Here is a 14667-nt window from a genome sequence, read left to right as displayed (position 1 = left end):
TATTTATTTCTATTATTTATATTACCATGTTATTTTTAAAAAGAATTAATAAATATCTCTCAAATATCAGTTTTATTTTCTAATAGGTAAATGTTGATAGATATAACCCACATAAGTAAAAACAGTTTGAGGTGCTCAATAATTTTTAAGATTATAAAGAAGGCTGGGAGAGTTCTGAGGCAAAAACAGTTTGAGAAACTCTGATATACGCTATTTAGATTGTTTCCAGTTTGGGGCTTCTCTTTTATGGAGCTTCAATTTATATGGAAATGTGAAAAATATATATATATATATATATATATATAAAATAAAGTTGTGATTTACATGTAAGAATGTATCTAGATAACCAACTTTGCCCTAAGTCCAAGTTGGTCTATTCTTTTGAAGACATATTTAACCATTCAAAAATCAACTTCAGAAGCTTACAAGAGAGTTATTCACACTTATAAAATAGGTCCTAGTATTTGTTTATTATGCTTACTTAAAATATTGAATACAACTAAAATTTCTTAGAGATTTTGAACTCTGTTCTTATAAATTGAGACTTTGGTTTTGGAATCAAAAAGAAGATTCCTTTGGATTAGAGTTTATGTTGTCAATGTAATTCAAGTCAGAAAAAGTCTTTGAATTTGGGCATGGGCCCTCCATCCAGTGTCAAAAGAAACTACACATGCACATACTATCTCAATTGAGACCTGAGTTTGGTAGGCCCATTTGTAACTTAACATAATAGTCCTTTGGAAACACTATTTCTAACCCTATCAATTTTATCTTTTGGTACAAAAGCCTTCTGGTGTTGCAGCCATTACTATTTGTTAGTAAAATATGATGGATTTGAATTTGCCTAGGTTAAAATTTAAGTATTCTTACATTTTAAAACAGGAAAAGGCTCTGTTGATATTTTCACACACTGATATCTATATGAAAATAGGACTGTATTTAACAATAGTGATCTTTCAAAAATAGAACTATAAATATCACTCAAATTCACAAGTCAGCTAATGGTTCTCCATGGGAGATGACAGTCAATGTTCAGTCCCATATATCTTTCAGGCTTCAGGCTAAAGATGGCTAATTGTTCAGTCCCTTAAGTTTTGTATAACTATAATCTGCATATTCAGTCTTCATTTAGACTAGCAAATCTCAATACTGGGTTAGCGTAAAGGGAGCAGAGGCAATTTGTGTGTTGTGGAAAAGTATTTTTAGTATTGTAATTATTTTGTTTTAGTCACGATATTTAGTCAAAATACTTTTAAAATTCAATGAACATATTAGAGGAAATAGGATTTACTGACAAGAATCTTTTGCTTATAATGACAGATTTTTAATCTCATGTGCAATGTAAATTAAAGGGTAGAATCATGGACTGTGAACCCTATGAGAGCAGGAACAATGTTGTTTTTCACTCCTGTCTTAACAATGACCATAACATGAACTCCGTTAGAATTCACTGGAAGAATTTATGGATGAAAGAATGAAGTTTTAAAACTAATATTATTCTAATTTTTAACAAAGACACCAAAGCAAATTTTTAGCAAAGGCACCAAAGCAATTCAATGGGAGAAAGATGTTCTCAATAGAGTTCTAGAGCAACCAGATATCCATTTGTAAAAGAATGAATCTGCACCCCTAACACCATACACAAAATTAGTGGGACATTACCTAAATATGAAAGCTAAAACTGCAAAACTTCTTGAGGAATCACAGACTGTCTTCATGACCATGGATATAAGCAAAGATTTCTTAAGAAAGACACAAAAGAAGTATCCATAAAAGAAAAAAATGATAAATTGGACTTGATTCAAAAGAAATCACTTAGGAAAGTGAAAAGGCAACCCACAGAGTGGGAAAAAAATTCACATTATACATAACTGACAGAAGACTTCATTTCTAGACTATATTAGAAACTCCTACAAATTAAGAAAGAAAAGCCAAGAGTCCAATAATATTCCAAATGAACACCATCAATTTTCTGGGGTAATAGGATCAAAACAACCAGTAGGGAGGTAACTTGTGTATTCATTTAAGCATGTTCTTGCTACTTGATCCTCTGTTAGAAATTGTGCACACACACACAGTTGATAAAATAAATGGCAAGAAGTTTCAGTTTAATCATAGAGGCAGAAAAGTGAATGGGAAATGATAACACAGTGTGAAATGGCAATGAAAGCCTAGGTGGCATGTGGCTAAATTCAGGGCAGCCCTGAGGGTCACATGACTGGCTTCATTTCCTTTTAATTCTATTTTCAGTAGTGCTACTTCTACCATACATACTTAAGTGTTACTTCTCCAACTATATTTTATACAGATATATGAGGCAATGACCATGGTGAGGTTTAATTAATTACTTGTAGAACGGATAGATGGATGCAAAATTTCAAACAGAGGAACATTCTTGGAATATTTTTGTTGATCAGCATTCGGTGTATGGCGTTAGACCCAACTTCTTATGAGTGTTTCATGCCATTAAGTATATAACTGAATTTCTCTAATCCTAGATATTGTTGGATATAGATGTATAATAATAACACCAAAGGAAGTACATTTCCAGTTTAGGAAAAAAAAAACAATAAAAAAAAAAAGTACTGCTGAATGCCACTATTTACAGTAAGATCAACTTTGTTGAGGCTTCCAAGATTATCTTTTTCTCCAAACATATTAAAAGTAAGTGTGGCAGGAATTAAACTGAAACCACCATTACAAAATACTACTGATATAAATAATTTCAAAAACTAACTCCTAACCTTGTTCTCTCATACTTGTTTGCACTAGGGTATGCTCTCTCTCTCTGTATATGTGTGTCTTTGTGTATCTGTATACATACATATACATATCTATCTATCTCTTAATCTATATATATCTCTTCTTCAGTTATATTTAGTTAAGTGTAGGTCCTTGTCTTTTTTCTTTTTCCAAGATGATTTTACATCAGCAATTTCCATGAACACATCTGGTGTTTCTTTACAGGCTAAATTTACTAAATGTTATATCTAATGAAGGAAGGATTTATGCTTTTTAAACATAAATTCATTTTACTTTCTCTAGGCTCCTCCCTCTCTACTCAAAGCTGATGATTTCTTAACCAAAATGGTTGGTCAGAATCCAATCAAGAATATAACGGCAACTGAGTAAATAAAACCATGAAGTAAGTGTAAAATATTAGTGTCCAGACATCTGAGATGTATGTGGCTACTATGAAACTTCCACAGCTGTACCGACCTGGAGCTCACATGGTTCCCCAGATTTAACAGGACCCATTACCAGTAAGAGTTTTATTTGCTTAATAAATTACATTCTAAAGCACAATAGCCTAGGTTCATAGCTGTAAAATTGCCAAATATTGTCAATGACCACTCTCTGGTCATAAATAACAAAATAATCTATGACTCATTGGATTTTTGATTCCCAGGGCAATTCTTTCTCGCCATTACTCAAAAACATAAAAAAGCGCCTCTGCGTGGCATTTTATGATGGTTGTAAATTACTCAAAGGAGATGACATAGGACAGATTTGTAGGCCGAGTAACAGGAACCAGCCAACCAAATGTGTAAATTAAAGAACTAGTGACAAAAAAGAGGGCTAGTGAAAGAATTCTGAGATCCTAGGAATAGATCAAGATTAACTATGAAAAGAGAAGAGGAGAATGGAAGGAACATGATGCAAAAACCACTCATGGAACATTTATGCTAGCAGCTTGGGGCATGGCATTAAAATAACTGAACCATCATCTGGTGGCTTCAAAGGGTTGACCTTGAAATATATTTTATATTCACGGTCTTATTTGAATATATCAAGGGTAGGTCCTGATATCTAATAGGTGCACACAGATAAAACGTGGAAGATTATTTTTATAACTAATACCAATTTTCAAATGTGGTTAATAGTTTCTTCATGCATGCAACTACCACACACTTGCTGTCTGCTGTTGCCCCTAGGCCAGTGGCTTGAGTACTGAAATTAATAAGGCACAGCCCTATTGCTCCCTGAAAGAGCTCAGAATTGGGAGCAGAGGGAGATGGTTAAATCAACAATCATACTTGCACACCCTCAGCTCTCACAGGGGAGGCTCCTGTATGGGAAGGTGCCGACCAAGGGCACCTAACCTAACTGGGCTGCAGATGGGGAAGACAGGCTCAGGAGAAGCCTGTTGGGCAGCACAGGGAGAGGAAGGTGGAGGGATAAGGACAGAAAAACCATTTTCTTGATGGATGGAACAAGGGGCATGAAGAGCCTGTCCAGGGAATAGACAGGGAGAGAAGTATGGGATGGGTGGGGAAGGTAAGGGGGCAATCATGATGGGGTTTCCTCTGCCAAAGAGTAGGGCTGGTGTCACCCTGAAGGTGAGCAGGGCAATGACAAGATTAGACTAGCATTTAGGAAGATTATTCTTTCAGCACCATGGCTAATTTCATTATAACACCATTTAATGATCAAGGTCAACATTTTTTAGCTATTAAACAGAACAATCTTGGAAACTAAAAATTTATCTTTGTGAAAATTAATTATGAAAACTAGAACAGAACAGACTTCATTATATTCTTCTTACATGTACTAAGCACGTAGAAGTACAATTATTTTCTGTGGAAATAGGTGTCCATTTCACAAGGATAGCTTAGGCACGTGCAGAGATGTGTTGCTTTTTACATGTCTTGATTGCTTCCTCTCCTTTCATTATGTTCTTTGTTTTTTCCCCTTCAGTATTCCATAGAATGATTTGTAATGGTGTGAGGAAGATTGTGTCAACATGAAGTAGAATTGTGTTAGTTTGTCTCATGTTAAGAAGATGATGTTATTTTTTTTTATATATTTTTTTCAACGTTTATTTATTTTTTTGGGGACAGAGAGAGACAGAGCATGAACGGGGGAGGAGCAGAGAGAGAGGGAGACACAGAATCGGAAACAGGCTCCAGGCTCCGAGCCATCAGCCCAGAGCCTGACGCGGGGCTCGAACTCACGGACCGCGAGATCGTGACCTGGCTGGAGTCGGACGCTTAACCGACTGCGCCACCCAGGCGCCCCAAGAAGATGATTTTAAAATCTTCTTTTGGTCTCTTGATTACTTTGACTGCAAAGACATCACTCTACTGGATAAACTCTCATGTCCTGCTGAGGTTGAAATGATGAAATAATTATTTAAAAACTTCTGCCCTTGTCAAAGAGAAACATGTCTTATTTCATAGAAGCCATCTAAGAATATAGTCTTGAGGTCTTCTCTAATATTCAACATGATGCTATGAAGGCTGAACTTCCCTGGATAGAAATTTGACAAACAAGTCATGTAAGTAATATCAGCTAAGTGTTATTCATGTTTCTGTTTCTCTCAACTCCTGGTGGTATTTTGTACATACTAGGTGATTCAATACATCTTGAATGAATGAAAGTAATGAGTACTGCTATTTATTATAGATCATTACACTTCAATGTATCTTTAATGTAAATTTTTATGTGTACAGTAACTATCAATATTTTGATCATTTATCTTTTAAGTAAAGACCTCCACAATACTCTAGGAGACTTAGAGGAAAGAGGTGTCTTGCCTCTTGTTACAACAAACATGAGAACATCCATAGGCACCATCTTTGTGTATCACTGGAAGATGCAATATTGTTAATCCTCTGTCACCCCATATAGTAGGAACTCAATATTTGATGAGAGTGACATACTGATTTATATTCCTATTCTACTATCTGCCATCCTCTGAATAAGTTTGATGGTTCATTAAGTTAAAGCCTATGTCTAAAGGATTCTCTGCCTCTTTTTTTTTTTTTTAATTCAAGAGAGTGAGAGAGAAAGAGTGAGAGAGAAAGAGAGAATGTGAGCTTAAGTGGGGGAGAGGGGCAGAGGGAGAAATAATCTTAACAGGCTCCACACTTAGCATGGAGCCCAATGTGGGGCTGAGTCTCACAACCCTAGGATCATGACCTGAGTTGAAATCAACAGTTGGAGGCTCAACCTACTGAGCCACCCAGCTGCCCCTAGGGGATTCTCTTAGAATATCTAACACAAACCCATGTGAAATCAAGTATCTAACTGTAAAATGATTTGTTTCCATAACTTCAGAATTAGAAGCTCTGATATTTATTCATCTTATTCATCCAATTAATGTTTACTAAGCACCTACTAAGTTTCAGGTACAGTGCTGGATATACAAAAATAATGATACCTTCCCTACCATCATGGAAACCAAAGTCAACTAGGAGAAGGGAATTATAATTAAGATATGATAAATGCTAAAATACAGATCTGTATACAATGCTATGTGGGCACAATGGAGGAAAAAGTGAATTTTGAATAGGATAAAATGTGGAATGGAGCAAAACTCAGAGAGGTAAAATTTTAGTTGAGGGCCTGGTAGAATGAAGAAGCGTTCACGAACCAGAAAGGCTGTGTTGCCTAGTACCGTAAACAGTACAGCAAAAGGAAAAGGGAATGAATGTACAGAATAAGTTAAGGGAATGCCCAGTACTCCTCATGATTCATGTAAAGAGCACATGAAAAGAAAGCTTTGAGTCAATAAATTAGGACCAAATGATTATTTACTGAGGACTTTAAACTTTCAGTAGCTAATGGTGAATTGAAAGAAGTAGAGAAAATCAGAGGTTCCCATTTGAGCAGCTGTAGAATCTTCCAGGAAATTCATGAGGAGGATACAGGGAGAAAAAGAAAGAAGGACAGGAAAAGGGAAGGACAAGCAGTGAGAGGAGCAGCAGAAGGGAGAGTCAGGGGAGGAGAGAGAAGGGAAGGGAGAACAGAAGATAAGAAGGAAAAGCAGGTCACAGGTGAGTGCATCTAGATCCCCAGTCTCTAAATCCAGGTAGGCTGAGCCAGAAGCTACAAACGAGGGGCCTGGTCCTTGCAGTTCTAATGTGGGTGAGCAGCCAGGTTTGGGATCTTGGTGTGAATTGTCAGACTCACTGGGAGGAGGCAGGCTCTGTTTTTTTGTCTGTTTTTGCCACAAAGTTCCAGTTGGATATAAACTTCTTAGACTCCAGCACAGAAAGGATGTACCTGGCAAGGGAACTGTGTTTTTGCTACAGCTTTCTTTGCTTTTTCTCTCTTTGATATTCTCTGTAATTTTGTACTTCTAAAATGAGGTTATCAAGTGTCAGTATATGTTTTCAAGGATCTCGGGAAAGAATAAAAACTAATACATAACTAATAAATAATTATTTTATTTTTTAAAAAGGTTTATTTATTTATTATTTTTTTTGAGACAGAGAGAGAGAGAGAGAGAGAGAGAGAGAGAGAGAGAGACAGAGAGAGAAAATGAATGTGCGGGGGTGGGGAGGGGGAAGTGAGAGAGGGAGAGAGAAAAGCCCAAGCAGACTTTACGCTGCAGAGCCTGACACAGGGCTTGATTTCACTAACTGTGAGATCATGACCTGAGTCAAAATCAAAAGTCAGACGCTTAACCGACTGAGCCATCTAGGTGCCCCATAAATAATCATTTTAAAGGGTTCTTTATATGAAAGTTCATAAGAGAGACTCAGAACTCAACAGCCAATGTGGCTATTTTAGGAACCACTATCCCTAAGTAATTCCTATCTTCATCTGACTTGAGAAAAAGAATGAATGCTTATGGGGGGTTCTTCTTCATTTGAAAACTTTACATGATAACCCAGGAGACAGACAGAATCATAAAGTCCATAAAGAGGTGCCTTGGGGGTAATTAGTTCTAGATAGCTAATAATGTATGCTTGAGAAAACAGAGACAGCTCCAGAGGTTTTAATAAGAGCATCTTTCCAACACTCCCACAGGATACTTAAGATCCATAAGTAAGAGAGAAGAAGCAATTCACTGAATTTTTTTTTAGTCATGAAGTCTCTACTAACCTAGGCTCTTTATGTATGATTTGAAAAAAAAAAAAAAACTCCTTTTAAAATTTTTCTTAGCACAATTCAACTAAATAGAGAATTGTTCATCCTGTTGTTTGATAATTTGAAACTGAAATGTTAGGGGGAACACCACAGAATAACTTCCATTCATTGTTTAATATAGATACTAATATTCAGTTTCATATAAAGAAATGTAAAGACTAAATTACAAAACACAATTGCTTCACATGAGCAAATTTTGAAGAGCTGGCACCATGAAAGCCATGCTGTCCTCAAAAGGAAGCTTGGTGCTCTGCAGTAACCTGAAGGTTATGTATCCTTTCTGCGCTTCCATTTTCATTTCAGCAGAGTCCCACATATTGATGAGAAAAACAAATATTGACCACATAATTTTACACCAAATCAGAGTATCAGTCTAGCCTAAGAGTCTGATTAAATCTACCCTGGCTGCCAGAAGGTTCTTCATCATGACTGAGGAGGTTTTCCTTCTTCTCATTTGTAGGACTGTCTGTAGCAGAGACAAGAACTTTTTTTTTTACAAAGAAAAAGCATTCCACTTTCAAAGCACTAGGCTAAAATGGCGTTTTTTTTTCTTTCTAAAAGAAGTGTACATTTGGGGACCAGAAAGACTATTGGAGCATTATGAAAAGTCTTATAATGTTTTCAACATTAATACCCAAGATAAGGGCACCCAGAGAAAAAAAGTGCAGCTGCCTTTGGAACATTCGGGACCACCCAAGCTGTATTCTCTTAAGTTTGTTGATGTGCTATATGGGGCGAAAGAGCAATTTAAACATGTGGGATATTATAAAGACTTAAATAATGTAAGATTTAATAATACGAAGCAGGTACTTAATGTCTATAGTTTTAAAGAACTCTCAAGTGGAAGAAGAGCAGATTTAATTTGAAGGCATTTTATGTTTTTATTTAAAAAAAACATATGAGTGTGTGTGTGGTGTGTATATGTCTATATACACACATTCAAAGATTACTTATATGAAACAATTCTGCTTTACAATTCAGTCTCTAAACTTGTTTATACAAAGCCAATTATGCTACATTTATTTTATGATTTTGTAAAGTTTCTTGATGTTTCAGTTTCCAGTTAAAAATGATAGGATGAATAGTTCTGTACTTGAATTGTACTAAGAAAATAAAAGGTATTTATTTAAATCAAATATGAAAAGAACACATCACTTTTGGGGACAATAGCAGGCATACAATAAAATATCATAAATTCTAAGATAAAACATACATGATCATGTAAATGAACTAGCCCTCTGTTCAAACACGCAATAGCCTTCTGCTCTGGGTAAAATTCCCCATGTACATAGTATATCTCTCACACAGAAAGGTGGGCTTTTCTGTATGATGGAATACTTTAGATAAGACAATTTTTTTCCAGTGCATGTATTGCCAGAAATAAAAAAGCAATTTGTTTAATAATAATAAAAAACTCAGCAATTTACCCTAGGTTTGAGGCAAGTTTAAAGTGTCAGTCAGTCAGCCCTATAAATATTTCAACCCAACAAGTTATCATTTTCACAAAGTAAACATTAGATAACTTAATTATTTTTTAAAGTTTATTTTATTCATTTAGAGAGAGAGAGAGAGAGAGAGAGAGAGAGAGAGAGAGAGAGACTGACTGTGGGTGAGGGGCAGAGAGAGAGAGGGATAAACAAAATTTCAAGCAGGCTCTCCACTGCCAGTGCAGTCTGATGTGGTGCTCAAACTCGCAAACTGAGAGATCATGACGTGAGCCAAAATGAAGCGTAAGAAGCTCAACCTACTGAGCCACCCAGGCACCCTTCCTATCTCTCTCCCTCCCTTCCTTCCTTCCCTCTTCTTTCCTCCTTCCTTCCTTCCTTCCTTTTTCTTTTCTTTTCTTTTCTTTTCTTTTCTTTTCTTTTCTTTTCTTTTCCTTTTCTTTTGTCTTTTCTTTCTTTCTTTCTTTCTTTCTTTCTTTCTTTCTTTCTTTTTTTCTTTCTTTCTCTTTCCTTCCCTCCCTTCTCCTTCCTTCCTTTCTTTCTTCCTCCCTTCCTTCCATCTTTCCTTCCTTTCTTCCTTCCTTTTCTTCTTTCCTTTCTTTTTTAAAAATGAAAAGTACATGAGTAGTAAAAAGGCCAAGGTAAGTTCTATAGATAACTGTTTAATTAGTGCAACTGTTTTTTGATGGCCTTCTGCCTGTTTATAACTTACACTGATGTCCAACCATGTTTTTACTCTTCCAGATTCCTTTCACATAAAAAGAAAGAAAAAAACCCTCAGTCTAATAGAATATTGCAAAATAAAAGAGGAAGAGAAAACTTCAACTGGAAAAAAAAGTCTTTGTCCATGACATAAATACATTTCCTATCTCTAATATGCTCTATGTATGCTTGCTAATAATCCCAGCTATTTGCAATGAGAAATGAATGAGTAAGAGTGCTTATTGTCCCATAGGTGCAGGTGTAGAGCTGAGAGGGAGGCTTGCACTCTTGACCTTGATCTGACATTGACTGGTGGTGTGACTGGGCAAGAGGAGAGAGAGTGGGTGGAAAGTAATCATTTATTCATTTATCCATTTATTCAATATTTGTGAGAGCCTACCATGTGCTTGGCAATGCTTTAGATGGCATTTATGGAAGATCTGCTATGGGCTAGCAGCTTTATCTGCATTCATCTTTGTACCGTCTTAACAGAAATAATATTTTTATAACATTTTAGATGAGGAAACTGAGCTTCAAAGAGATTATTTAGCTATCTTAAATCACATCAACTAAGGATTGAGCTATGACTGCATCCCCATTTTGTCCCATTTCAAAGCCCAGGAGCTCTTGATGACCATAATATGGTGATTCCACAAAACACCACTGTTAGATGTACTCATGTACAGTAACATCACCTCTTCTGAAACATAGATATCATCAGGATAACTTGCCTGACTGCTATTGGTAATTCATAGTATACTGTAAAACATTTTACTGTTTTCTACTTCTCTATAACATTAATATAAATGTAATATATTCTCATTGTAATAAATCAAAGGGCACAGAAGTGTATAAAGACTTAACAGGCTTTCTCCTCCTTTTTCAAACAAAGTTGAATTCAACTAATTAACCAGTGTTCAAAGTTTGGTATTTTTCTGTTTATACCTTTTTCTCTGCTCATGCTAACTGCAACAAATAGATAAACACAGATGTGTGGTTTTATAAAGTAGTGAGAGGTTTTCTTTTTGTCTTTTGATCATAGAATGCTTCTTCAATAGGAATTCCAATGGAAGGGTGGTGATAGAGTTTTGGAAGACCAGGGAAACTGCCAGAGGAGAGTAAGTCTGGGTGGGGTTATCAGAGTTTAACATTTCATCAAGAAAACATGTTTTTCCATTCTTCTCAAGCACTATCTAGAAAATTTGTCATTAGTAAATTAGCAGTGACTATACATAATAGTAGCATGACTACATATAAGCTGGTGTCTACACATATATATTTAATAGATTGCTCTCCTTCATATATAAATACACATGATGCTACTGATAGATTGCAATCTAGAACATGCCTTCCTGTTCCAATACAAATGGGTCTGCATTTTCTTTTAACTTGGCAGGGTTAAAAAACAGACTCGTCATAAGTGTGTAATGTCTTGAACTAAAATAGACTTCCTTAATGATTTGTTTTCTCCAATTTCACCACAAAATGTAATGCAGCCAACAAAAGAACTATTCTTCCCCCACGTATAATAACATGTTATTCAACAATCATGTAAGAAAGCCTATACATAAGACTGCCAAGGATCTGAAATTGAGTTTCTGAAATGTTTGGGAAGAATTTTTTTTTTCTTGAGTTTCACTCCAAGGCTTTGAGTGAAGTGATATAAATATCTAGGAATATACAGTTTTGCTTTACTACTGTAACATGCTTACAGAAGTAGTTATGGTTTACTTTATAACATGGGTCACTGAAAACATTAACCATAAAAGCATATAAAAATACAAACAAGTTCTCAGTAGCCCATTTACTTTATAGCAGAACAAACAATTTAGTTGCTTCTGTCCTTGTAAGGGCAAACAACTTCTGACGAAGTTGGTTCAGAGCACCCCGTGGCTTTCGCGGAGCTCATAACCTGTGTGCCATTCACCCTGACTCTCTCAAGACATCAAAGGAGCTGCACCTCAGGAAGCAGGTAAAAGCTTGGTTTAGAGGACAAAAGGCAACCCTTGCCCAGTATACCCTAAAGGAGATTGTAATGAAATGAAGTATTTTTTCTTTCTTTTGTTTCAAGGAGAACTGCAAAAGAAAGAAAGATTACAACGTTACAAAAGCTAATAAAAGAGAGGAAAAGTGAATCCACTAGTCACTTTTCTAAAATATAGGGTTGGCCTTATAATTTACCTCATAATCACTAGCCCAACAGAGAACCATAAAATTACAGAATATCAAGGCACATAAATATATCTGAATGTGCATTAATGCATTTTTATGTAGAAATATGACAAAAGATTTAGTATTACCAAAACTGTGTGTATCTCCTGAATCTGTTACATTCCTGGGAAACATAACTGGGTAAATTAAAATGTAACAGCCAAGAACATAGCTAATGAATTTTAAACATTGGGATATCAAGACAGATCGTTTGTAATGACTGAAAGTTAGGTTTCTTTAAATAAAAGTTTCCTCCCAAAACTTTGTTGGGGGGAAAAAATGCTACTTGGAGTGTTGGTGGTGGTAGGGGGACTAGTACAACATAGACACACATACATGTATATCATACATGTAACATACATGTAATGGATGTGGCACACATATAGACCTACACTAGATCACAAAAATAAGTGCATTTTGCATTTGGGAGTTAGGTGAGGAGCCGGGGTTTAAATCTCAGATCCACTACTTGCCGCCTATGTGGTCTTGGGTATGTCACTTCACTCTGCTTCATGGAAGATGCCCGTTCCATGAAACATAATTCTTTGTATTCATTTTAGAGTCTGTACTTTGGGTTACGTTTCTCATAGAGACAGGAATGTGACAGGTAGAAGCTTTGGAAGTAATGTTAAAGAAAATAAAATAGTATGGTATAATTAGGAATCTTCATGCTAAGTGAAAACTGCTGAAATTTTGAGTATTTATTTTGGCAACGTATACAACAATAAATACACGTCATACAAACACTTCTGTCTGGTACTAATATAAAAGCCCTCTGATAATATAACCATTATTTAGTGAAGTTACAGATTTCCTAATCTGTTGTTACAGTTTATAAGCTACACATCTTTGACTCAGCATTAATGAGATGAAACTTACTAGTTTGAAAACATATTTAGCATAAATTGTTAAGTGGGTAAAAAGGACTTGGGTAGTTATCTGCTATCCACGTGTTACTGAAAAGAAGAGGCATGAACTTTATTAGGAAAAAAAATAAAATGTGCATAAGAATCTTTCGTAATAAAAACATACACATAAAAAGTACTGGATTTCACAATCAAAATCCGATGAGAATTCTCCTCCTTTGGCAGTCGAATAAAAATTCCAGGAAAATAGTTTAAATTCCCTTCACAAAGTTCAAATGTAGCTATTGGTTATTAACTTGCAGATATAAGAAATAATATTTTGGTATAGATTCTGACCAATGACTGCTTATGTACCCTGTAAAATTCAGAATGTTTTTTGCATTTAATATATATATAACATGCAATTATTATTACAGTGTCCAACATCTATTTACTGAATGTAATTCCATACAGATGTACTATAATCTCCCAGAATTCTATTTAAATTTTAATATAAACAATTCACCTAGAGGGGTAAGTGGTATTCATGATTATTTTTGAGAGAAGAATGTTTTAAAGAAGGGGATAACTTACTTATAAATTGAAGAGTAAGTTCATTTAATTTCTAAAATTTGATAGACTAGTAACTTACATAACACTCTATAATATAAAGTGTACAGCTTTAAAAAAATAATAATTCCCCTAAATTTGTATTTTAAAAATACAAATTATTAATTAGGATTTCTCTGCCTGTAAGCTTAAGAACACTCTATGGCTGGTCAATAGGTTGTTCTGCACATGTGGGTAAGGGTCTCAGCTTGGGAACCTGACCCTGGGGTTCTAGCTCAGACCCCACTGTCATTAACCCGCTTAGTGACTTCAGTGACTTGCACAGCCAATATGTTCCACACAGAAATTACAAAAACAGTTACACAAAGTACTGGAGAATGTTACTTAACTGTGCCTTACATACATGGACTTTATATATGGACACATATATTACACTCAACTATAGTCATCCCAAAGTGGAAGGATCTTTTGAAAGAGGTAATTATTAAAGCAAATGAAATAAGAAACATTCTTTTTCATTGCTCACGGAAACATAGACATTTGTTTCTTGTCTGCCGGCAAAAACAGAAAAATGCTCCAGTATTTCAGAAGTTAGTGGGTCTCCCCACAGGTTCCAAGAAGAGCCTATGCTAAATACTCCTAAGCTGAGGCAACCTTCCTGGTTCCTTCCTGGAGGCTCTATTCAGCCTGAGCCCAGTGTGCTGCCAGGAGTCACTGCTGGTGGACGGTAGACGGTAGACAGCCAGACGGGTGGGCACTACATGGAGTGTGCCTGGAAAGGCCAGGATGGGTGGAAATGAGGAGGGGGAGGCTGACATTTCTTTGGTAATAAAAATTCAATTTATATAAACTATAGGAGACTTGGTGAGAAAGTAAAAGAGGTAATTGTTCACATTCCAAACGTTTTAATATATAAACTGTGTAACCATCACTCATGAACAGTGCAGCTGCTAACAATTTCTTTTTTTTTTTTTTCCCCAGGATAAAAATCATGCTGAAGCCAAGAGATGTTTCTC

At 35.7% G+C, this 14667-nt stretch overlaps 1 protein-coding gene across 4 annotated transcripts in view; it reads right to left on the bottom strand.

The window, feature by feature from the left end:
- GMDS (GDP-mannose 4,6-dehydratase) overlaps window positions 1-14667 on the bottom strand; it is a 638647-nt gene that overhangs the window by 189192 nt on the left and 434788 nt on the right. The window lies entirely within an intron of this gene.

This window comes from Herpailurus yagouaroundi, unplaced genomic scaffold (genome assembly GCF_014898765.1).
Source record: "Herpailurus yagouaroundi ecotype Mexico unplaced genomic scaffold, PumYag 250, whole genome shotgun sequence".
Lineage (NCBI taxonomy): Eukaryota > Metazoa > Chordata > Mammalia > Carnivora > Felidae > Herpailurus > Herpailurus yagouaroundi.
Note: the sequence above shows the minus strand (reverse complement) of the source record. Positions and strands in the feature narration are given on the sequence as shown.